We start from the raw sequence: 23,653 nt of genomic DNA on the forward strand, positions 1-23,653 counted from the left end.
GTAAAACAACATTTGAACATTTTCCCCTCCAACAGAAATCACTCACCTACTATTTACACATCAAACAATGATATGAAATATTAAATAGTTGCACTCTGTGATTTTAAGCTCTTTAAAGAACAGTATCAGTATATAATTTAAATATTTTAAATTAAAGTGTTAGAATAGAGCATCTGACTGACCCCTCATTTCTAAACCATAAAGAGAGGAATAAGAATCTGTGATTATAAAATAAAATGTTCCTCACTGGATACAACTTTAATCTGATTTACAGAAACTGATCATCTTTACTCATCTGAGAGCTCCTTGTTTCAGGTTGGTGATGAACTGATGCCATCTAGTGTAGAAATCCCACAGTTAGAATAGAACACCTGACTGACTCCTCCTTTTTCAAAGCCCCGCCTCCTCTACACTCCCTCTACCTGTTGGAGGAAGAGAATCTCATACTGTCACTCTGATCTTTCTTCATTCTGCATTCACTTCACTCAGAAACACCAATCAGAAGCTTTTAAACACGGACTGGATGGTTCTGGTTCTGGATGTGTGGTTCTGAAAGGATCTAGAACTCAGTGGGATAAAGAGCTACAGCAGCTGATTCTCTCCTGTGCTGATCTGATCATTCCAGACGTCCTGAAAGAGAAAGAGAAGTTTGTACTGAAGGAGTGTTACAGAACACTCTGTACAGTGGAACAGCACAGCAGCAGTTGGAGGAAATGGCTGCTAAATACCCTCTTTCAGAAGAAGAGCTTTCATGTCCTGTGTGCTGTGAGATCTTCAGGGATCCGGTGGTTCTGTCGTGTTCCCACAGTTTGTGTAGAACCTGTCTGCAGCAGTTCTGGAAGACTAAGGGCTCTCAAGAATGTCCAGTTTGTAGAAGAAAGCTTTAAAAAAAAATATTTCAGAACAAGGAAAAATAATACACTTTCCGACACTCTGTGCTACCTAGCTTCAAAAACACAACGTCAAATTTGAAGAAACGTTTGGAGTCGCAGTGGCACACTTACAGAACAGGTCTCAAAGGTGGAGCAAAGCTTCCAGTAAAGTGAGTTTTGGCAAAGCTGTAATGTTGAGGCGGCAGGTGTGTGTATGAGGTGTGTTATTGGTAGCTGCTTTAAGTAACTAATACAGTAACTTAAAAGTAACTTAGTTACTTTTAAAATCAAGTAATCCATAAAATAACTTTAAAGCAGTAATCAGTAATCAAATTACTTTTTCAAAGTAACTATGCTATCACTGCTCGTTACACACATGGATGCGCCACAGTGCACAGACTCACACCTTCACAGTGTAAACTGCAGGTCAGAGGCACAGAAGTGCTGCACCATTAAAATACCAATAAGCCAATGTTAGAGCACACCAGACTCTTAAAGGAAATGTTAAGTGGTGTATTGGTGTATTTCACATTACGCCCAAAACACCCATAATTAATGAAAAGAATTAGTACATGCCCTTTTGCATGTTTCGAGCTGCACACCGCATACTTTTCCTGTCGTTATGATAGCAAGGACACACTGACACGCCCTAAATCAAGCCGAACAGTGCATGATATGACTGCTTGCCTATAGATCACTAAAGTAAACCATACACTATCTCAGTGATATTTCTGAGTTTACCTGTGTTCATTTATAGATATGCTTTCCTGAACTTGATTACACCAGAAACTAATTTTAATATATTGCATTTTACTGTTTTTAAATTATATAAAACGGTAGCAGGGTGCACTATGAAGGAAAAAAAACAACTGTTTGTGTTGTAGACTAGTGTGCCTTAGGTGTGTGTATGTGTCAGTAGTGTGAGTGAAAAATAAGCGGAAAGAGAGAGAGAACCTCAGTGCCATTCTTAAAGCCAAAAGAAGGACAGCAGAGAATTATTAAAAAACACTAGGTGCCCTATTTTAGTGATCTATAGTGCACCGGTCAGTTGCGGATTGTGCAGCTTGATTTAGGGTGTCTTTGATATGTTTGTTTCCATGACTGGAAACACAAAAAAGGCATGTACTAATTCTCTTAATTAGTGCTGGGTGCGTTTCTCTCATACCGCCATACCGCTAGGAGGCGCTGTGGAGCGCCGTGCAGAACAGCACAGTCAGAGAAGCACACACAGCTGTATGGAGCCAAACGCTGGTCTAGCTCCGCCCTGCCTGGAGAGCAATCACAACACCTCCTGCTTCTGTTTCTATTGTATGAGTGTTTTTATCCCAGTAAAATAGAGCAGTAACTACAGCCCTTTTAAATGTATTAATACTGTAGCTTGAAGGATTATTTGAATGTATTTTATGACTGGAGAAAGAAGCGAATTGTGGCAGATTTAAATACTGTAATGCCTCCAATGGTTTCAGGAATAACATACAGTAAATTTATATTAAACTTGTGTTTTACTTGTGCAATAGAGCTTTTGAGAAATATCTCTTTAAATACTTAAACATTGAGTATTTTAGGTATTTATAGTGTTGTATATTTTTTAAAGGAAGTTGTGTTAACGTTGTTGGTGTATCTCTTTTTAAGGTCTGTTATTTATATTCTTCAGCTGTTCAGGCAGGTTGGCGAGTTTGTATTTATTTGGTTTGAATTGATTAATATACATTCATTTCATGCATTTTTTGAAACACATTCAAAAAGTTGTGAAATTAAAGCATTTAAACACTTTGTAATGATGCCATTTCTTCTCACAAAGTTTAAAAAAAGTGCTGAAGTGTTTCAGGTGTTATTTTATTCCATTTTTTTTTCATGCACAGCTGTGCAGCATGTGGGTTTGCATTGCTTTGTTGAAAATGCACATCCCTGTAAAGATCTTGGAAGTTGTCTTGCAGGTAGTATATACTGCTTTATGGTCTTAGTGTATTTTATTCAGCATTAATGCTCATTACTGCATCACAGTGGTGTACTGACAGATCCTCATACCATGATAACATCTGGCTTTTGGGCTTTTTGCTGATATCAGCCTGGATGGATCTTTTTAGCTTTGGTCCTTACAACGCTTGCAACGACTGACCAATCAAATGCAGTTAATATGATGACTTGTGTGATGTAAATATGCTTAAATGTTTGTCATTTGTCTTGTAAGAGGCAGCTAATGGAATAAACAGTGGTATGGAAAATTTTGGGCACCCCTGATGTTTTCTTTATAAATCATTGGTTGTTCAGATCAGCACTTTCAGTTACATATCTCAAATATTAGAAGAACAGTGATATTTGAGAAGCGTTTTATTGATTTAAAGAACTGTAGCACTAATTATTGTAACACAAAATTAGTTTGGTAAGCTCATTGATCCTTAACCTAAATCCACAGGTGAATCCAATTATGAGAAAGGGTTAAAGTGGCCAATTTCAAGTTTTTCTCCTCTTTGTATCTTCTCCGAAGTGCAGCAACATGAGAGCATCAAAACAAATCTTAAATGACCTGAAAACTAAGACTATTCAACATCATGATTTAGAGAAAGGATATAAAAAGATATCTCAGAGATTTCAACTGTCAGTTTCCACTGTGAGGATCATAGTGAGGAAATGGAAGACCACAGGCACAGTTCTAGTTAAGGCCTGAAGTGGCAGAACAAGAAAAATCTCAGATAAGCAGAGGAGAAGGATGGTCAGAACAGTCATAGTCAACCCACAGACCTCCAGAGCTCCAAACACCTACAACATCATCTTGCTGCAGATGGAATCACTGTGCATCATTCAACTATTCAGAGCACTTTGCACAAGGAGAGGCTGTATGGGAGAGTAATGCAGAAGAAGCCTTTTCTGAGCACACGCCACAAACAGAGTCGCTTGAGCTGTGCTAAAGCACATTTAGACAAGCCAGCTTCATTTTGGAATAAGGTTCTGTGGACTGATGAAACTAAAATTGAGTTATTTGGAGGACGACATGCATGGCAGAAAAAGAACACAACATTCCTAGACAAACACTTTAAGCTACCCACAGTAAAATTTGGTGGTGGTTCATCATGCTGTGGGGCTGTGTGATCAGTGCAGGTACTGGGAATCTTGTTAAAGTTGAGGGTTTCATGAATTCCAGTCAATATCAGCAGATTCTTAAAAACAATGTTCAAGAATCAGTGAGAAAGTTGAAGTTGTGCCGGGGATGGATACTTCAACAAGACAACAATTCTAAACACTGCTCAAAATCTGCTAAAGCATTCATGCAGAGGAACAAGTACAACATTCTGGAATGATCATCTCAGTCCCCAGACCTGAATATTATTTTAAAATCACCAAACCTGACTGAACTGGAGATGTTTTGTAAAGACGAATGGTCCAAAATACCTTCAACCAGAAGCCAGACTCACAGTGGAAGCTATAGGAAGCGTTTAGAGGCTGTTATTTCTGCAATTTTCTTTTCTGTTGGGGTGCCCAAATTTCTGCGTCTGCCTAATTTTCTTATAAATATAATTATTGCACATTTTGTGTAAATCCTATAAACTTTATTTCACTTCTCACATATCACATTGTTTGTCTGCTATATGATATATTTAACTAAAATTGATGATCTGAGCGATCAATGATTTATAAAGGAAAATCATAAAAATTATCAGGGGTGCCCAAACTTTTTCATACCACTGCACTTATCAAACAATTTTACCACAGTACTAAAAATAACTGTTTTCAAAATTTTCAAATGAAACAACGTATGCACAGCTATGGCATTAAATTGTATATTTACAGCATATTTAACATTCTAACTTCTGTACTGTGAAAACAAGACTGAAACTTTTATGTTTCATAGTTTTTTTTCATTGGGCTTAAAGGTGATCTAGAATGGAAGCTTAATAATGAGGGTTCAATACATTGGTTTTAACTACAATCAAGTTTGCAGTATACCACACACTGTGTTGACGGGACACTAAGAAAACCCAAAGTAAACATCAACACAATCCAGTAAAACAAAAAAAGTTGTTATTATACACTCTCAGTGTTACAGTGGTGTGTGATGCTCTCTGTGATGTAATCCAGCAAATAGCAGGCAGATATTACATATCATTCTTCATGAGCCCACCATAAAACATGTTTTATTCTGATATTAAAATAACAGGATGGTAAACAGGATAGGAAAAAACACATTTGAACATTTCCCTTCCACCAAAAGTCACTCATTTAATATTTACACATCATATTGTGACATCAAATTCTAAATATTTCCACTCTGTTGCATTTCAGGCAGTTTTAAAGAACAGTATCAGTATATATTTTAAATATTTTAAGTAAAAGTGCTACAAGAGAGCGTCTGTCTGACCCCTTATTACTAAACCATTAGATTATAAAAAATATTCCCCTCTGGTTACAACTCTGATCTGAATCATCTTCACCCATCTGAGAGCTCCTTGTTTCAGATTAATGATGAACTGATGCCATCTAGTGTAGAAATCCCACAGTTAGAATAGAGCCCCTGACTGACTCCTCCTTTTTCAAAGCTCCACCTCCTCTACGCTCCCTCTACCTGTTGGAGGAAGAGAATCTCACACTGTCACTCTGATCTTTCTTCATTCTGCATTCACGTCACTCAGAAACACCAATCAGAAGCTTTTAAACACGGACTGGATGTGTGGTTCTGAAAGTATGTAGAACGTAGTTAATGGGATAAAAAGCATTGGCAGCTGATTCTCACCTGTTCATAAAATCTATACCAGAAATAGGTGATCAAAGTTACCAGAACAGATAATAAACGTTATATTTTCTAAAACTTTCCCCTTTATTGACTGATGTTGGTTTGATGCGCTGGCACAATGTTTTTGAGTTAGCAGTGTGTTTTGGGATGTTAAGGATGTTAAGTACATTGGCAGACAGAATGTTCATGTAATGGACAGAAAAAATATTAAGTTATTTTTTTTAAGTAAAAATAAAAAGGCATCTCACACTAAATCACATCAACATGCCTTTTGCAATCATTTAGTCCCCTGTGGGCAACGCTACAATCTGTACAGCGGGCAAGACTTTTGATGGGAGTTTTGATGGGAGGCATGTCCAGGAGGAAAAAACAAAAAAACACTGCCTGCCCACACTAAAAACTGATTGGCTAACTCACAGGCCAATCAGAACCCTCTCTGTTTTGCATAATCACAGGAGTGGAGCACATTTCTCTCCCCCTCACTTTCTTTCACATGTGATTGGGGGGAAGTCTGTGTCTCCTGTGTGCACGTTTGTGTTCATTCTTGGGAAACTCGTTCTAGATTCTGGGAGATTTTATAGGATTTGTGGGCATCAGGGAGCCGTTATTGATATGCGGTAGACTCACACACACACACACACGTACACACACACACGCACACACACACACACACACACACACACACAAAAACTGTCCCTGTGGAGAAGTACTACCAGTAGAACTCTTACAGTGTAACCTTTTGGCACAAATCCAGTTGTGGGCCATAACTGCAGGAAGTAGGGGGGCTGATGCTGCTGCAGCCTGATGACATGAGTATGACATCTGTATCTGTATTATCTCTATCTGTATATCTGTAATTATAAAAAAAGACAAAACATACACATTTAAATGAGCTGCGTTGGTCAGGCCTAATTCTTGTTAAAAGACTCTTTTTTTCTCCTTTTGAAGCTCTACATTTCTTCTCTAAATGTCTTCTGTCAGGTAAAACCACAGAACACTAAAACTCAGAGCTGTTCACTGTTTAAACAGGTAATCTTACAGATCACACCTGAACAATAAGAAATACAGCACCTGACAGTCACATGTTACAGTATTTTTGCTCTCTTAAAAATGGGGGTGTGGTTTAAATTAAATGCACCTTGTTTTGAGTTGCTAAACATTCAGGTGAAGATATGAAAGCGATTGTGATTTTTATTATTTTTTTAATATATATAGTATCTGATCTAAACCAGAGAATTGCAAACATATTTACCCTTTAATTACCCAAATATAAACACTAATAATTAATACAAGATAATAAAACGTACTAAACATTTCAATGGAATATGTGTTGTTTTAATAACACCAGTAGTTTGTAAACACTGTTCTCATAGAAAAATCCAAAACATGTGGGTGTTGAAGGTTGCCAAGTCTAATTCTGAGTTTCGGTTAGTGAATAAAAATGCCAGGTATTCACCTGTTCAGATCCTCCTTTTCGAAAGCTCCTCCTCTCTACACATCTACCTGCTGGAGGAACTGAAACTCATACTGTCACTCTGCTGATCCTCGCTCTCATCACCTCACCTCTTCTAATAGACCCTGATAAATACTCTTATCTACCAACTCTGACCTGTTCAACCATCTCTCTGAAGACATCTGAAGATGCTGGAATAAAAACTACAGGATCTGACTGAGAACTCCCTGCTGTGTTCAGTACAGAAATCTTTAAACTGAAAGAGACGATCAGACAGAAGAAACCTTTAGAAGAAGAGACCAGCAGCTGAAGATGGCATCTTCAGCAGGGTCTGTGGGGGTCTGCAGTCTGCACAATGAGAAACTCAAGCTCTTCTGTTTGGACGATCAGCAGCCTGTGTGTGTGGTGTGTCATCTATCTAAAGAACATAAAACACACGACTGCTGTCCAATAGATGAAGCTGTGACTGACTGTAAGGTAGGATATTAGTTCTAGAATTTCTATTTCTGAACTGTATAAAGTATTTCTCAGTTCAGAACCAAATCAACCTGTTATGTGAGTTGGAGGTGGAATCTGTTAATGGGTGTGGTTTCAGGCCAGAGAGCAGAAAGTATGAGTCATATGAATCATTAATCTATAATAATAAAGTTAACAGTAAAATCCTCTGATCTTCAGTCGTTCTCTCTGTGATCACATTTATATTTCTGTTCAAATGTTGAAGGAATTCACTAAACTACACTGTGGTTCAATTCCAGACTAAACTCCAGACTGCTTTGGAGCCTCTACAGAAGAACCTGAAAGTCTTAGAGGAAGCTAAAAGAGACTATGATCAAACAGCAGCACACATTAAGGTGATCATCATCTTGAACTGTCAGTCATGTTGTTAAGATCATGTTAGTGATGAGTGTTCACTTATCCTGTAGGTGGTAAATGCTTGTAGAACATCTGTTAGAGTTTGTGTTTCCTAATCGTCTCTCATTCCAGACGCAGACCCAGCACACAGAGACACAGATAAAGCAGGAGTTTGAGAAGCTTCACCAGTTTCTAAGAGATGAAGAAGCAGTGAGGATAGCTGCACTGAAGGAGGAAGAGGAGCAGAAGAGTCAGATGATGAGGAGGAAGATTGAGGAGATGAATGAAGAAATATCATCTCATTCAGACACAATCAGAAACATAGAGAAGGAGATGGAAGCTGAAGACATTCAATTCTTAAAGGTAAGAGTCTCTTTACCATCTTTCTCTCTCTCTCTCTCTTTTCTCTCTCTCTCAGAGAGAGAGAAAAGAGTGGTCAGTGTGGGCGGGGATTTAGATGTTCATTTCTTCCTCTGTTTCATCTGAAATCCTCCTGAAAAGACTCTTTATTTATAAAAATCTTCTCTTTATTTCTCCTCTCAGAACTTCAAGTCTACAGAGAAACAGTAAGTCAGTGTCAGATCACCCATTTTATCTCCTGTTAAAATAATAATTCATTTATATCTACAGTATATTTGATTGATTGAATATGAATGTCTGATAATGAAATGAAGGTGAATAAGGATTGTGTGATAATGTTGTAGTAATGAGAACAGTAGCAGAAATATTGATTGAACAGAAACAACAGAATTATTGACTCAAGGCAATAAATGCAATAAAATATTAACGTTTATGTAAATAAATTACAGGCTGTAAACTTTATACAGTGAAATATTTCACACAGTTTTATATTTTCAGAGTTCAGCGCTCACCAAAGCATCCAGAGAAGACATCAGGAGCTCTGATCAATGTAGCCAAACACCTTTCCAACCTGAAGTTCAGAGTGTGGGAGAAGATGCAGGAGATTATCCAGTACAGTAAGTTGTGTTTCTCTTAGGGTTGATCTCTCAGATACAGTCTGATTCTGGACTGATTCCTGCAGATGTTCTGAGTCTCCGTGTTTTCTAAATTGATCTGCAGCAACAATCTAATAGAAAGATCTAGAACATTCAGTTCCTTGAAAAAGTATTCATACCCACTTAACCTTTCCACATTTTCACATTTTACCCACAAACCTAATATTAATATATATAATATATAAAGTATTTTATTGGGATTTTATGTGATAGATTAGCACAGAGTAGTACGTAATTATGAAATGAAAAGACAAAACAAAGTGTAAGCTGCATTTGTATTCAGGAAATTGTATTCTGATACTCCTGAGTAAAATCCAGTGTGACCAATTGTCTTCAGAAGTCACCTTATTAAATAAAAAATAGACTCCACCTGTGTGTAATTTATTGTTAATAACTAGCTCTTCTGTGAAGGCCTCAGAGGTTTGTTGGAGAACATTAGTGATAAAACAGCATCATGAAAACCAAGAAACATACCAGAGATCATGTTCCTTTGCTATAAACCAAATTTAAAGCAAGCCTAAAGTTGTGTTTGTACACCAAGTAAGGAAACACAGAAGAAGGTGGAAGAAGGTGCTCTGTCCAGGTGGGACCAAAGTTGCACTTTTGGCCTAAATGCAAAGTGCTATTTGCAGCAGAAAATTAACACCACACATCCCCCTGAAAACACCATCACTACTGTGAAACATGGTGGTGGCAGCATCATCGTTTTGGATGATATTCTTCAGCAGGGACAGGGAGGTAAAAAAAGAAGAAATCATTCAAAACCTGTTGGAGGCTACAAAAGACTTGAGAGTGGGGAGAAGCTTCACAATATAACAGAATAATGACCCTAAACATACAGCCAGAGCTACATTTAAATGGTTTAGGTCAAAGAGTTCATGTGTTAGAATGGACCAGTCAAAATCCTGATCTAAATACTATTGCGCTTCTGTGGCAACTGTTGTTCACAGAAACTCTCCATCAAACCTGTCTGATCTTGAGCTATTTTTCAAAAAGAACGAGCTAAAATCTCTCCAGATGCACAAATCTGATACATACCCCAAAAGACTTGCAGCTGTAATTGCAGCGAGTAGTAGCTCTACTAAGTATTAATGTAGGGGGGCTGTATACTTTTGCACATCATATTTTATATATTTTTACTTGATTAGCATTTTGAAAACCGTGTATATTTTTTTATTATACTTCACAATTATGTGCTACTTTGTGTTGGTCTTTCTCTTAAAATGTAAATAAATCCATTTAAGTTTGTGATTGTAAGGAGACAAAATGTGAAATAGTTCAGCGGGTATGAATACTTTTGCAACCCGCTGTATCCATATATTTTTGTCCTCTTCGGATTTTGAGAGGATTTGGAGAGGATGTTCTCGCATAGCAGATATATGCATTCTGCTATTGGGGATTTGACAGATGCATCTGATGCTCATTCTCATTGATTCTCTCTTTCACACCATGCAAGTGCAGTTTTGAAAATAAAAAATGAAAAGAGAAAAGCATTTTGACGGAACATTATTTTATTTCACTTTGCTGAAATTCACTTTTATATTTTTTTATTTTAAGTAAGTAAAATATAAACATTTATTCATATTAATTTACTTGTTCGGTCCAATGCTCTAAAATGCTACTTGCTACTGGACACTAGTGAGCATGGTGGAGCATGGTGGAGCGTGCAGCATTGTGTCTCTGTCTTGGTCAAAAATGTTATAATAAATAAATTTGGATCAAATGTAATTAAAAAAGTAAAACAATGGTATAAAACACACTATAAACAACATCTTTACTGAAATGTTATATGATTATTTGACCAAGATTGAGGCAAAATGCGCTGCACCTCGTCTCTTTCACAGCTCGAGTTCAGACAGAGCATGGCTACAAATATAACTATATAAAACTCATTTAAATAAAACTTAAGATGTAATAGGACAGGTAAAGTTAATCAAATATTGTTATATATAAAGGATAGATAGAGGTTTTGGTGTTTTGTTAACATGATTTGAAAGTGAAACTAATGTCAGTTAGTCAGTGTTGTACTTTCCTGTATTGAGCGTCTCTCACACAGTTTGTCGTTGCATTTAATTCATAACCATTAGATGTCTGGGGGCCTCATGCCAACTCGGGGCCCCAAGCAATTGCTTGGTTTGCCTGTCTTGTTGCAATGGGCCTTGAAGGTGACTTAGGGTGTACTCACACTAGGCAATCCGAACCGTGCCCGGGCACGGTTACCTCCCAAAGCATGGTTCGTTTGGCTAGTGTGATCGCTCTGAACGGCACGGTACAGATGCAGTGGCACGGATCAAGATGACGTCAGTGATGCGACGCTACTGTAAACGGAGGACGTGTTATACACAATTCTGCATATAATATTTTTGAAAAGGGTTCTAAAGAGCACCATAATGGTTAGTGTTACCCATAATAAATTAGGACTACTATCTACAAGTCCTAAACAACAAACACATTTTATTATTACTTGAGTTTTATGTTTCGCTCCTTTGGTCACTATTTATGTATATAGCAAGTACGTCTTTTACCTTACTGATGAACGTGAATTGTAGTCCGCGAGTAAAGCTGCAAATTTCTCCCTGGACGTCTGCTGCTTGTGTAAAAACCTTCTTACACATGCAGCACGATTAGCAGTAAATCGCTGTGTTGCACAATCAATGAATCTCTGGTTCAGTTGCATATTTGCACGCCCAAAACGACTCCAGAGAAACAAAAACAACAGTACAATCGTGAACTCCATTGTTTTGCGCGCGCATACTGTTCTTCACAACAAAAGTCGCCTGTTGATGACGAAAGCGTGCTCAGGCACGGATCGTTTAGCGCAGTGTGAGTGCAGGCCTGCGGGGGAGTGGGGAGGGGGCCGAACCGTGCTCCGGCACGATTCAACCAAACCGGGCCTAGTGTGAGTACACCCTTAGTTTAGGCCTAAAAGGTGCTTTTCTATGTTCTCTTGGTCAGAACGATAGAGAGGTGTCTTTTGTCCTCTGTTAAGCTCTATCCAGACAGAATTAGTTTCTCAGGGGGTCCTGGGATAATTTTCCCTTTTATGGGGGTCCTCTGTGATTTTATTTCCATCTGGAACGACCACGTATGTACTGTTTTTCGCTGAACTCCGTGGTCCTCCGGTAATTTTATTCCCGTCCGGATGCACAGTTTCGTCACCTCGTGTTTAATTAAATAGCTATTTGTCCACTGCTATGCACCGTGATTACACTTGGTCATGAGTTTCCACAGAGATCCACGTAAACACAACAGCAAGTGGAAATGGAGGAGTTACTGAACGTGATGTCATGTGACCGAGAAAGCCTAAAAAGTCACTGGTCCTCCTGTTTTTTCAATTGCAGTGTTTTATCACTGAGTTAGAGCTGGGCGATATGGCCCAAAAAAAAATCTTCGATTTAAAAAAAAAAAAAACAGATTTTCGATTTAAATCAATTTTTTCCCCTACTAAAAATCTAACTAAAGATAATAAAGAAATGGTTAAAAACTAGTTCTTATTTAATTAGTTTTCACTTAAAATGTTCCCTTTTTGGTTAAAGTGCAACCAGAAACAAGCAAAAAAAAACAATTGTAAACTGTGAGAACATCCAGTAACTTTTAGAAAGCTTTCTCATAGTTTAGGTACTGACACAACGCACCCTCAAACTTAAAAAAATAGCAACAATAAACACACCCTCAAAAACAAATAGAAAGAAATAAAATGGTGCCCTTTTCGATAAAACTTACAAAGTAGAAAATAGAAAACAAGTACAATTTAATATGCTATTAAGTAAAGACTTTTCCCCATTGGGCTTGAATTGCAAAACAAAACTTTTAAATAAGTGCCAGTGTTCTATAAAATAAGATGATCTTTTCTCATGAATATGCAAAAAATCTTAACTTGTAGTGCATACAGAACCTGGTAAACAGTTGAAACAGTTGCTTGTTTAATGTTGAATGGTGAACTAGTGCTGCTGCTGCTGCTGCGTTCATTCCGTTGGGAGCAGCACTTCTCCCACTCCGCTACACGCTTCTGTTTAGAGATAGTGTAGATATAAATTTGTCATGCTGCTTCCTTTATAAGGAAGCGAGCGCGGGAGGGAGGGAGGACTGTAAATTCTGTAAATTCGAATTAATCGATAAAATTGATTAATCGCCCAGCTCTACATTGAGTTGATGTCTACTGGTGGCTGGGTAGACTCAGAGTGTTACTTTCTTGTCTTTCTGTTCTGTTCACCGGTGATTTGGTAAACTCAGAGAGACTGGGGCTGCGACCTTAAGCAGTACAAGCAGTACGTACTAGGGGTTGCACAACTATTTTTTTACTAGTCTATTAGTTAGTTGTTCAAAAAAGTAGTCAACTAGTTGTAATTTGCATAATCAAAGAAAAAAAAAACTATATCTGCGTCTAATGCTGATTGAAAAATCAAACAAATACGTCAAATATTATTTTAAACAACAGCTGATCAGGCTCCAAATTACACCTCCATTTTCAATGTTTCTTTGGCAATGCCTTTATAATGGAAAATTAATACATTTACAGCTGCATAAGATCTTGCACCTCGTTTCTCACGGTGGATATTTTAACATAGAACATAAAGGAAGTGTTCATTACAGTGCCCTCCATAATTATTGGCACCCCTGGTTAAGATGTGTTCTTTAGCTTCTCATAAATTGAGTTTTGTTCAAAATAATATAGGACCACGATGGGAAAAAAAAGTAAAGTCCAACCTTTAACTCAAGTAAATTTTAAGGGGGAAATAAAATCCCTGACTAAGAAATAATTATTCTTCATAAAATCACCTGTTCCACAATTATTGGCACCCCTAACAATTCTTAGGAAATAAATTTAATATAAGTATTTCTGTCACTTCTACAGTAGTTTACGAAGTTGATCAGAGTATGTAGGAACATTTAATTAGTAATTCACAACTTCCTGTTTCCCTGGGGTATAAATATGACGTGACACAGAGGCCATTTATCTTCAACATGGGAAAGACAAAGGAACATACCATTCAAGTGAGGCAGATGTGTGTTGACCTTCACAAGTCAGGCAATGGCTACAAGAAAATCGCTACTCGCCTACACCTGTCCATATCTACTGTCAGAGGAATTATTAAGAAGTTTAAAACAACTGGAACAGTGGTAAACAAGCCTGGACGAGGACGCAAGTGTAATGGGTTGGGAGCAGTAGCTCTCCAGCCCAGAAGGTTTTAGAACCCAAGTGCTGAGCAGTGGATCTCAAAGCAGGTAAACCCAAGAAAAAGGAAAGTAATAATAATAATAATAATAATAAGAAGAAGAATTAATATATAATCGTAAATATATATATTAATATTATATAATAATATTTTATATATATATATATATATATATATATATATATATATATATATATATATATATACAATTATTATTATTATTAAACCCCGCTCCACGCGGGGATCGAACCCAGGCTGTCGCGGTCGCAGCCCAGTGCTCTAACCGCTGCACCAGCGAGCGGATTGGGATGCGGCCGCTTTAATCGCCTTTTAAAGAGCCTCCGCCGAAAGGGGCGGAGCCACGAAAACGGACGGAGAGTAAAAACGGGTGGAAAACAAAACCTCACGCCTAGCGTGAGTGAAAGAGAAGGGGAGAATTGTAAACAAGGCTCGCTGTGGAAGCTACGGCTACCTCTTATGAGATGAGGTGAAGGATTAACTAAACAAAATGGCTTCCAAAGAAAACAAACTGAACTGAGGTGCTTATGGATTAAATGCACAGAGGGGAGGAACAGCGGGAGAGAGAGTAGGTGAGCAAAACCGCGTGCCTCGCGGCTGCTACACACACACACACACACACACACAGGAGAGAGCACACAGCTCTATCTCCAGCAGACTCGAGAGAGAGGAAAAGGACAGAGGAAGATACTTTTGCGGGAGGAGTATGCCAGCGGTGCTGGATCATACTCTCTCCAAAGGGATAGCAGGAAGAGAAGGGGAAAAAGAGCAGAGGCTCGGTCTAGAAACCGGCATAGATTCGCTCCCACGAGCTTCAAAGATCCAGCGCCGAGTGGCTGGTTGGCTCTGCTTTTAAGGTGTTCATAGCAGGTGTTGGTAATTAGCCAATTAACCCTCGGCGCTGGCCTGGCACGCCCTCCGATGCCCCGGAGGACGCCCCAATCGGCCACCAGCCCTTACAGGACCCCCCCCCGAGGGGCGGCACCCGACGGCCCTAAACCCGCCGCACGGTCTCGCCGAAAAGCCCTAACCAGTTCCGGGTCCAGGATGTGTCTAGCGGGCACCCAGGACCGCTCCTCCGGACCGTACCCCTCCCAGTCCACCAGGTACTAGAGGCCCCCGCGTACCCTTTGGGAGTCCAGGAGCTGACGGACGGTGTAGGCGGGGGCACCACCTATGGTGCGGGGACCCGGGGGAGCAGCCGGACCCAAAGAACAGAGGTAGGGCCTAAGGCGGGACACGTGGAAGGTCGGGTGGACTCTTCTAAGGGTGGGTGGCAGGGCGAGCCGGTATGATACCGGATTGATCCGGCGAAGGACTTTGGGTGGGTACCCCACCAGTTTAGGTGGGGTACCCCGCAACGGGAGGTCCTTGGCCGAGAGCCAGACCCGTTGACCAACCCTATATGAGGGGGCGGGCCGCCGCCTCCTGTCTGCATGGCGTTTCTGGGTCGCCCTGGGAGACAAGAGGGCAGCCCGCGCCTTCCTCCAGGCTCTGTGGCAATGTCTGACCATCTGGTCGGCCGAAGACACCCCCGTAGTGGTCTCCTGTCCGGGGAAAGCAGGCGGAGCATACCCAAACTGGCACTCAAAAGGCGACATTCCCAACGATGAGTGCCAGAGGGTGTTGTGGGCATACTCCGCCCACTTCAGTTGGTCGGACCAGGTAGACGGGGCAGAGGAAGCCAGACAGCGGAGGGTCCTTTCCAGATCCTGGTTTACCCTCTCTGTCTGACCGTTGGACTGGGGGTGGAACCCCGAGGACAGGCTGACCTCAGCCCCCAGTAAGCGGCAAAAGGCCCCCCAGAACCGGCTGGTGAACTGTGCCCCACGGTCTGACACGATGTCAGCGGGTGGTCCGTGGATGCGGACCACCTGGTCCAGCAGCACCTCTGCAGTCCCCTGCACGGTTGGTAGCTTGGGCAGAGCCACAAAGCTACCAGCCTTGGAAAACCTGTCAACGATGACTAGTATCACGGTGTTGCCCCAAGACGGGGGCAACCCCGTGATAAAGTCCAAGGACAGGTGTGACCAGGGACGTGAGGGGACCGCTAGAGGGTGCAGCAGACCTGTGGGCCTGGTTCTGGGGTCCTTACCCTGCGCGCAGACTACACAGGCGGCCACGTGGGCACGCACGTCTTTCTCCATGTGGGGCCACCAAAACTGGCGCCGCAGGAACTCGAGCGTGCGTGTGACCCCTGGATGTGCGACCTGAGGTGAGGAGTGTCCCCAGGTGAGCACCCTTTTCCTGAGGGAGTGGGGTACATACTCCCGGCCTGGTGGGCCGTTCCCCGGACCGGGATCTGTCTCTTGGGCCCGTCTGACGGCGTCCAAGAGTCCCCACCGAAGGGGCGCCAGGATCCTGGCCGGAGGTAAAATGGTGGAGGGCTCGCTTAGGAGAGGGAGGGGTTCCCACTGGCGAGAGAGGGCGTCCGGTTTGATGTTCTTGGACCCAGGGCAGTATGACAAGACGAAATCAAACCGGGTGAAAAACAACCCCCATCTGGCCTGGCGTGGATTTAGGCGCCTGGCCTGTTGGATGTAGGCCAGGTTTTTGTGGTCAGTCCAGACCAGAAAGGGGTGTTCGGCCCCCTCAAGCCAGTGCCTCCACTCTTCTAGGGCAAGCTTCACCGCCAGGAGCTCCTTATCTCCCACGTCATACCTCTGCTCGGCAGGGGTCAGACGGTGGGAATAGTAGGCACATGGGTGTAGTCTGCCATCCAGCCCCGCCCACTGGGACAAGACCGCACCCACGCCTACTTCCGAGGCGTCCACCTCCACAACAAATGGGAGTCCGGGGTCAGGCAGTCGGAGAACAGGCGGCCTGGTCAGCAGGTTCTTTATAGCATCAAACGCCTCCTGGGCTTCTGTGGTCCAGGTGAACCGCCCTGAGGTCTTCCTGGTCAGGGCGGTCAGTGGAGTGGCCACAGTGCTAAAGTTCCGGACGAACCGCCGGTAAAAATTAGCAAAGCCCAGGAAGCGCTGGACCAGGCGTACCGAGGTGGGTTGGGGCCAGCTCTCGACTGCCTTGACCTTGGTGGGGTCCATGTGCAGGGTGTTATGGGACACCACGAATCCCAAGAAGGACACTGTCTGCACATGGAACTCGGACTTCTCCAGTTTGACGTAGAGGTGGTTCTCTAGCAGTAGCTGGAGTACACGTCGGACATGGGTGACGTGTTCGTTCACCGAACGACTGTACATGAGTATGTCGTCCAGGTAAACGAACACGTACCTGTCCAACGCCTCCCGGAGCACCTCATTAATATACCCCTGGAAGACAGCGGGGGCATTCATCAACCCGAAGGGCATTACCAGGTACTCATAGTGCCCAGAGGGGGTGATGAATGCCGTCTTCCATTCGTCGCCCGCCTTAATCCTGACTAGATTATAGGCACTGCGCAGGTCCAACTTAGTAAAGATGGTGGCCTGCTGCAGTGCCTCGAAGGCGGACGACATGAGGGGTAGGGGATAACGGTTCTTTACCGTTATCTTGTTGAGGCCTCTGTAGTCTATACAGGGCCTCAATCCCCCATCCTTCTTCCCCACAAAGAAAAAGCTGGCGCCGGCCGGGGAGGAAGAGGGTCGGATAAAACCCAGGGCCAGAGCCTCCTGGATATACTCCTCCATCGCCCGACGCTCGGGGCCTGACAGGGAGAACAACCTTCCCCTGGGGGGACTAGTTCCAGGGAGAAGGTCGATAGCCATGTCACAGGGGCGGGGGGGGGCAGTATCTGGGACTTCCTTTTGCTGAACACCTCCCCGAGGTCATGGTAGTCGGTGGGCACTCGGGAAAGGTCAGCAGCCCCGGGATCGAGGTTTGTGCCTCTGGGTGCTCGAAAAGGCCGGAGGCAGGAGGACCGACAGGCGGGCCCCCATGCCAACACTGACCGGGACAGCCAGTCAACATGGGGGTTATGCCTCTGGAGCCAGGGGAATGCCAGAACCAGCTGCAAGTCGGGGGTGCTGATGATGAACAGCGTGATCTGTTCAGAGTGCGACCCAACTCGCAGCGTGAGGGGACGTGTTTGATGTGACACCACCCCTGGCTCCAGGGACCGCCCGTCGATCGCCTCTATAGGCAGGGGTTCCCTCAGACGGACCAGCGGCAAGGCTAGCTTCCTGGCTGTGGCTGCGTCCAGGAAGTTACCCGCCGCTCCTGAATCCAGGAAGGCGGTCAGGCGGACCTCAGAGCCCCCACATGCCAGTGTGGCATTGAGGAAAACCCCTGTAGTCCGAGGGAACCCGGGTCAGTCCGTTAGGGGTCCTTCACCCCATAACGGATGCTGGCGTTTCAACGCCAACTCTGGACAGGCGGTGCGTAGGTGCCCTGATGTTCCGCAATAGAGGCACTTGCCTTCCCGCATACAGGTGTCTCGCTCCTCTTGCGAGAGGCGCGTGTGCCTCAACTGCATGGGCCGCCCCCTATTACCTGTAGGTCTGGGAGGTCCATCCCCAGTGCGTGCCCTACACCGCTCTCTCAGGCGGTTATCCAGCCTCTGGGTGAGCTCAATGAGGTCATCAAGTGTGGTTGGCGAGTCGCGATGGGCGAGCTCATCCTTGAGATCCTCATTGAGCCCGTGATGGAATGCGCTAGCGAGCGCACTAGCGTTCCACCCGCTTTCAGCCGCGAGCGTTCGGAACTCGATGGCATACTCAGACACCGACCTCCTACCCTGACGCAGGTTCAGGAGGCGGGCCCCCGCCTCCTCTCCTCGAACCGGAAGGTCAAATGTTCGCGAAAGAGCTTCTGCAAACAGCGTAGCTGTGGTGCAAACGCCCGGCTGGTGTACCCATACTGGGGTTGCCCACGCTAATGCTTTTCCGGTGAGGAGGGAGACGATGTATGCCACCTTGGCCCGCTCCGACCGAAAGTGGGAGGGTTGTAGCTCGAAAGCCAGCGAGCACTGTAAAAGGAAACCCCTACAGCCCCCTGGCTCACCCCCGTAGCGCATGGAAGCCGGTAACGGTGGCTCAACCCAATGTGCAGAGGGGGGTGCAGCTGCCACAGGCTGCTCTGCCGGAAGAGGGTCCGGCCCCTGGGGAACTGGTTGAATGGTTGGGGGTGGGTTCTGGGCCAGCCTGGCCGTCAGACCCTGTAGCTGGGCCAAGATCTGCTGCAGGGTCTGCTCATGTCTCCCGATGGAAACCCCCTGGTTCCCTAGGGTAAGCTTTACCTGCTTGAGATCTTGCTGCTCAGCTGGGTCCATGTTGGGGCTGGATCTTTCTGTAATGGGTTGGGAGCAGAAGGTTTTAGAACCCAAGTGCTGAGCAGTGGATCTCAAAGCAGGTAAACCCAAGAAAAAGGAAAGTAATAATAATAATAATAATAAGAAGAAGAAGAATTAATATATAATCGTAAATATATATATTAATATTATATAATAATATTTTATATATATATATACAATTATTATTATTATTAAACCCCGCTCCACGCGGGGATCAAACTCAGGCTCTCGCGGTCGCAGCCCAGTGCTCTAACCGCTGCACCAGCGAGCGGATTGGGATGCGGCCGCTTTAATCGCCTTTTAAAGAGCCTCCGCCGAAAGGGGCGGAGCCACGAAAACGGGCGGAGAGTAAAAACGGGTGGAAAACAAAACCTCACGCCTAGCGTGAGTGAAAGAGAAGGGGAGAATTGTAAACAAGGCTCGCCGTGGAAGCTACGGCTACCTCTTATGAGATGAGGTGAAGGATTAACTAAACAAAATGGCTTCCAAAGAAAACAAACTGAACTGAGGTGCTTATGGATTAAATGCACAGAGGGGAGGAACAGCGGGAGAGAGAGTAGGTGAGCAAAACCGCGTGCCTCGCGGCTGCTACACACACACACACACACACACACACACACACACACACACAGGAGAGAGCACACAGCTCTATCTCCAGCAGACTCGAGAGAGAGGAAAAGGACAGAGGAAGATACTTTTGCGGGAGGAGTATGCCAGCGGTGCTGGATCATACTCTCTCCAAAGGGATAGCAGGAAGAGAAGGGGAAAAAGAGCAGAGGCTCGGTCTAGAAACCGGCATAGATTCGCTCCCACGAGCTTCAAAGATCCAGCGCCGAGTGGCTGGTTGGCTCTGCTTTTAAGGTGTTCATAGCAGGTGTTGGTAATTAGCCAATTAACCCTCGGCGCTGGCCTAGCACGCCCTCCGATGCCCCGGAGGACGCCCCAGTCGGCCACAAGCCCTTACAGCAAGTTTATTTTGCCACCACGCACAGTGAGGAGGATGATAAGAGAAATAAAAAGTTCTCCAAAGCTCACTGTTACAGAATTGCAACAAATGGTAGCTTCTTGGGGTCACAAAGTCTCCAAAACAACCATCAGGCGCTATCTACATGCCAACAAGCTGTTTGGGAGGCATGCACGGAATAAACCATTTCTCACTCACAATCATAAACGCAAACGTTTGGAGTTTGCTAAGCGGTACTATGACTTCAACTGGGACCGTGTGCTTTGGTCAGATGAAACAAAGATAGAGCTTTTTGGCAACAAATGCTCTAAGTGGGTCTGGCGTAACACAAGAGCTGAGTATGCAGAAAAGCACCTCATGCCCACTGTGAAATACGGCGGGGGATCAGTGATGCTGTGGGCCTGTTTCTCTTCTAAAGGCCCTGGGAACCTTGTTAGGGTGCATGGCATCATGAATGCTCTAAAATACCAGGACATTTTAAAACAAAATCTGGTGGCTTCTGCCCGAAAGCTGAAGATGGGTCGTCACTGGGTCTTTCAGCAAGATAATGACCCTAAACATGTGGCCAAATCTACACAGAAATGGTTCACCGCACACAGAATCAAGCTCCTCCCATGGCCATCTCAGTCCCCAGACCTCAACCCCATTGAAAACCTGTGGGGTGAGCTGAAGAGGAGAGTGCAGAGGAGAGGACCCAGGTCGTTGGATGATTTAGAGAGAATGTGCAAAGAGGTCAAAGATCCCTCTTTCTGTATTCTCCCATCTTGTGAAACATTACAGGAGAAGATTAGGTGCTGTTTTGTTGGCAAAAGGGGGTTGTACAAAGTATTAACATCAGGGGTGCTAATAATTGTGGCACACATGATTTGATGTTAAATAATTATTTCTTAATGTGGGATTTTTTTTCTACTGAATAAATTCACTTGAGTTAAAGGTTGTATTTTACTCTTTTTTCCATCGTGGTCCTATATTATTTTGAACAAAACTCAATTTATGAGAAGCTAAAGAACACATCTTAACCAGGGGTGCCAATAATTATGGAGGGCACTGTATGTTCATTCAAAACGTTCATTAATTCCTGATTTACCATTTTTACCACGTTAGCTAGCTAGTTAACAAAACGAAATATTTTGAAATTCAGTCAGATTTGGTTAACTATCATTTATAAAGGTTATTTATGACAGTCAGTCTGGTGAAGAGGAACTAGTCTCTTTTATCTCAGATGAGAGATGAGTTTATAGTTCTGGAATCTTCTTCTAAAGCTGTTTTACTGTTTTACTTTAAGTAAAAAAATCAGTCTGTAGAGATAAATCATTTACAGAAATGGAGAAAAACATGATGTTTCATTCTGTTCTCTCTCCTCAGCTCCTGTTACTCTGGACCCCAACACTGCCCACCCAAAACTCCACCTGTCTGATGATCTCACTGCTGTAGAAAAGAGAGACCAGAGATCATCAGTTCCTGATAATCCAGAGAGATTTGATGAGTACTGGTATGTTCTGGGTTCTGAGGGTTTTAACTCAGGGACACACTGCTGGGACGTCCAGGTTGGAGAACATGATACCTGGGTACTGGGTTTGATCCCAGAATCTGTAACAAGAAAGGGACACTCTTTCTGGAATTTAGTGTGGAGTCTGTTTTACAGTAAAAGCAGTGATGAATACTGGATACGCTGCCCAGGACAGTCAGGTCACTACCTCACCCCTAAAGAGAAGCTGCAGAGGGTCAGAGTGCAGCTGGACTGGGACAGGGGGAAACTGACCTTCACTGATCTTCTAACCAACACACACCTGCACACTATAACACACACTTTCACTGAGAGACTTTTACCTCTTTTCTGTAATAGGTCTGTTTATCCTCTGAGGATCTTACCAGTGAAGACGTCAGTAACAGTGGAACAGCACAGTTAACGTATACAGTGGCTTGCAAAAGTATTCATACCCCTTGAACTTTTCCATATTTTGTCACATTACAACCACAAACATAAATATATTTCATTGGAATTTGATGTGAAAGACCAACACAAAGTGGGGTTCAATTATGAAGTGGAAAGAAAATTGTGCGTTGTGCAAAAGTACTCAGCCCCCCTGAGTCAAACTCTTCAGTCAGATTAGATTGTGAGCGTTTGTGAACAACAGTTTTCAGATCTTGCCACAAGTTTTGGGATTAGGTTTAATTCTGGACTTTCACTAGACCATTCTAACACATTTTATTGTTTTAAACCTTTCCATTGTATCCCTGGCTTTATGTTTAGAGACATTGTCCTGCTGGAAGGTCAGTCTCAAGTCTTTTACAGACTCCAACATATTTTCTTCCAAAATTGCCCTGTATTTGGCTCCATCCATCTTCCCATCAACTCTGACCAACTTCCCTGTCCCTGCTGAAGAGAAGCAGCCCCAGAGCATGATGCTGCCACCACCATGTTTCACAGTGGGGATGGTGTGTTCAGAGTGATGTGCAGTGTTAGTTCTCCGCTACACATAGCGTTTTGCATTTTGGCCAAAAAGATCAGTTTTGGTCTCATCTGACCAAAGCACCTTGTTCCACATGTTAGTTGTGTCTGTGGCTTCTGGCAAACTGCAAATGTGACTTTTTATGGTTTTCTTTTAACAATCGCTGTGCAGTGCACGACTAATAGTTGTCCTGTGGACAGATTCTCCTACCTGAGTTAACATGGGCCTCTTTGCTGTATCTCTGATCAGTCTGTTTAGGTGGACGGCTTTGTCTTGGTAGGTTTACAGTTGTACTATTTATCTTTCTATTTCCGGAAAATAGATTAAACAGTGCTCTGTGAGATGTTCAAAGCTTGGAAAATCTTTTTATAGCCTAAATCTGCTTTAAACTTCTCCACAACCATATTTCTGATATTTTTGTGTTATTTGTGTCATGATGCTGTTTACTCCCCACAGAGCAGCTGTATTTGTACTGAGTTTAGATTAATCACAGGTGGATTTTTTTTTGTCATTAGCAGTCATCAGACAACTTCTGAATGCAACTGATTACACTCAGAGAAAAGGGGGCTAAATACTTTTGCACACCACACTTTTATTTTTTTATTTGTAAAAAATGTTTTGAATCATGCATATTTTTCTTTCTACTTCACAATTGTATACCTTTTTGTGTTGGTCTTTCACATTAAATTCCAAATATATTTTTTAATATATTTGTTTGTGGTTGTAATGTGACAAAAAATGTGTATGAATACTTTTGGCACAGTTTTTAAAGAATGTATCTGTACCATCACATTCTAATGTGTTTGTGAAAGTATAATTTTGATTTTAAGTATCACAGCATGACTCCTGATATCATTATAACTTTAGAACAGGAGTGTCCAAACTTTTT

At 43.0% G+C, this 23,653-nt stretch overlaps 1 pseudogene; it reads left to right on the plus strand.

The window, feature by feature from the left end:
- Window positions 1-686: 686 nt before the first annotated feature.
- LOC125780437 (nuclear factor 7, brain-like) lies at window positions 687-22,973 on the plus strand (annotated as a pseudogene).
- The last annotated feature ends 680 nt before the right edge of the window (window positions 22,974-23,653 follow it).

Source organism: Astyanax mexicanus, chromosome 13 (genome assembly GCF_023375975.1).
Source record: "Astyanax mexicanus isolate ESR-SI-001 chromosome 13, AstMex3_surface, whole genome shotgun sequence".
In the NCBI taxonomy this organism is placed as follows: domain Eukaryota; kingdom Metazoa; phylum Chordata; class Actinopteri; order Characiformes; family Acestrorhamphidae; genus Astyanax; species Astyanax mexicanus.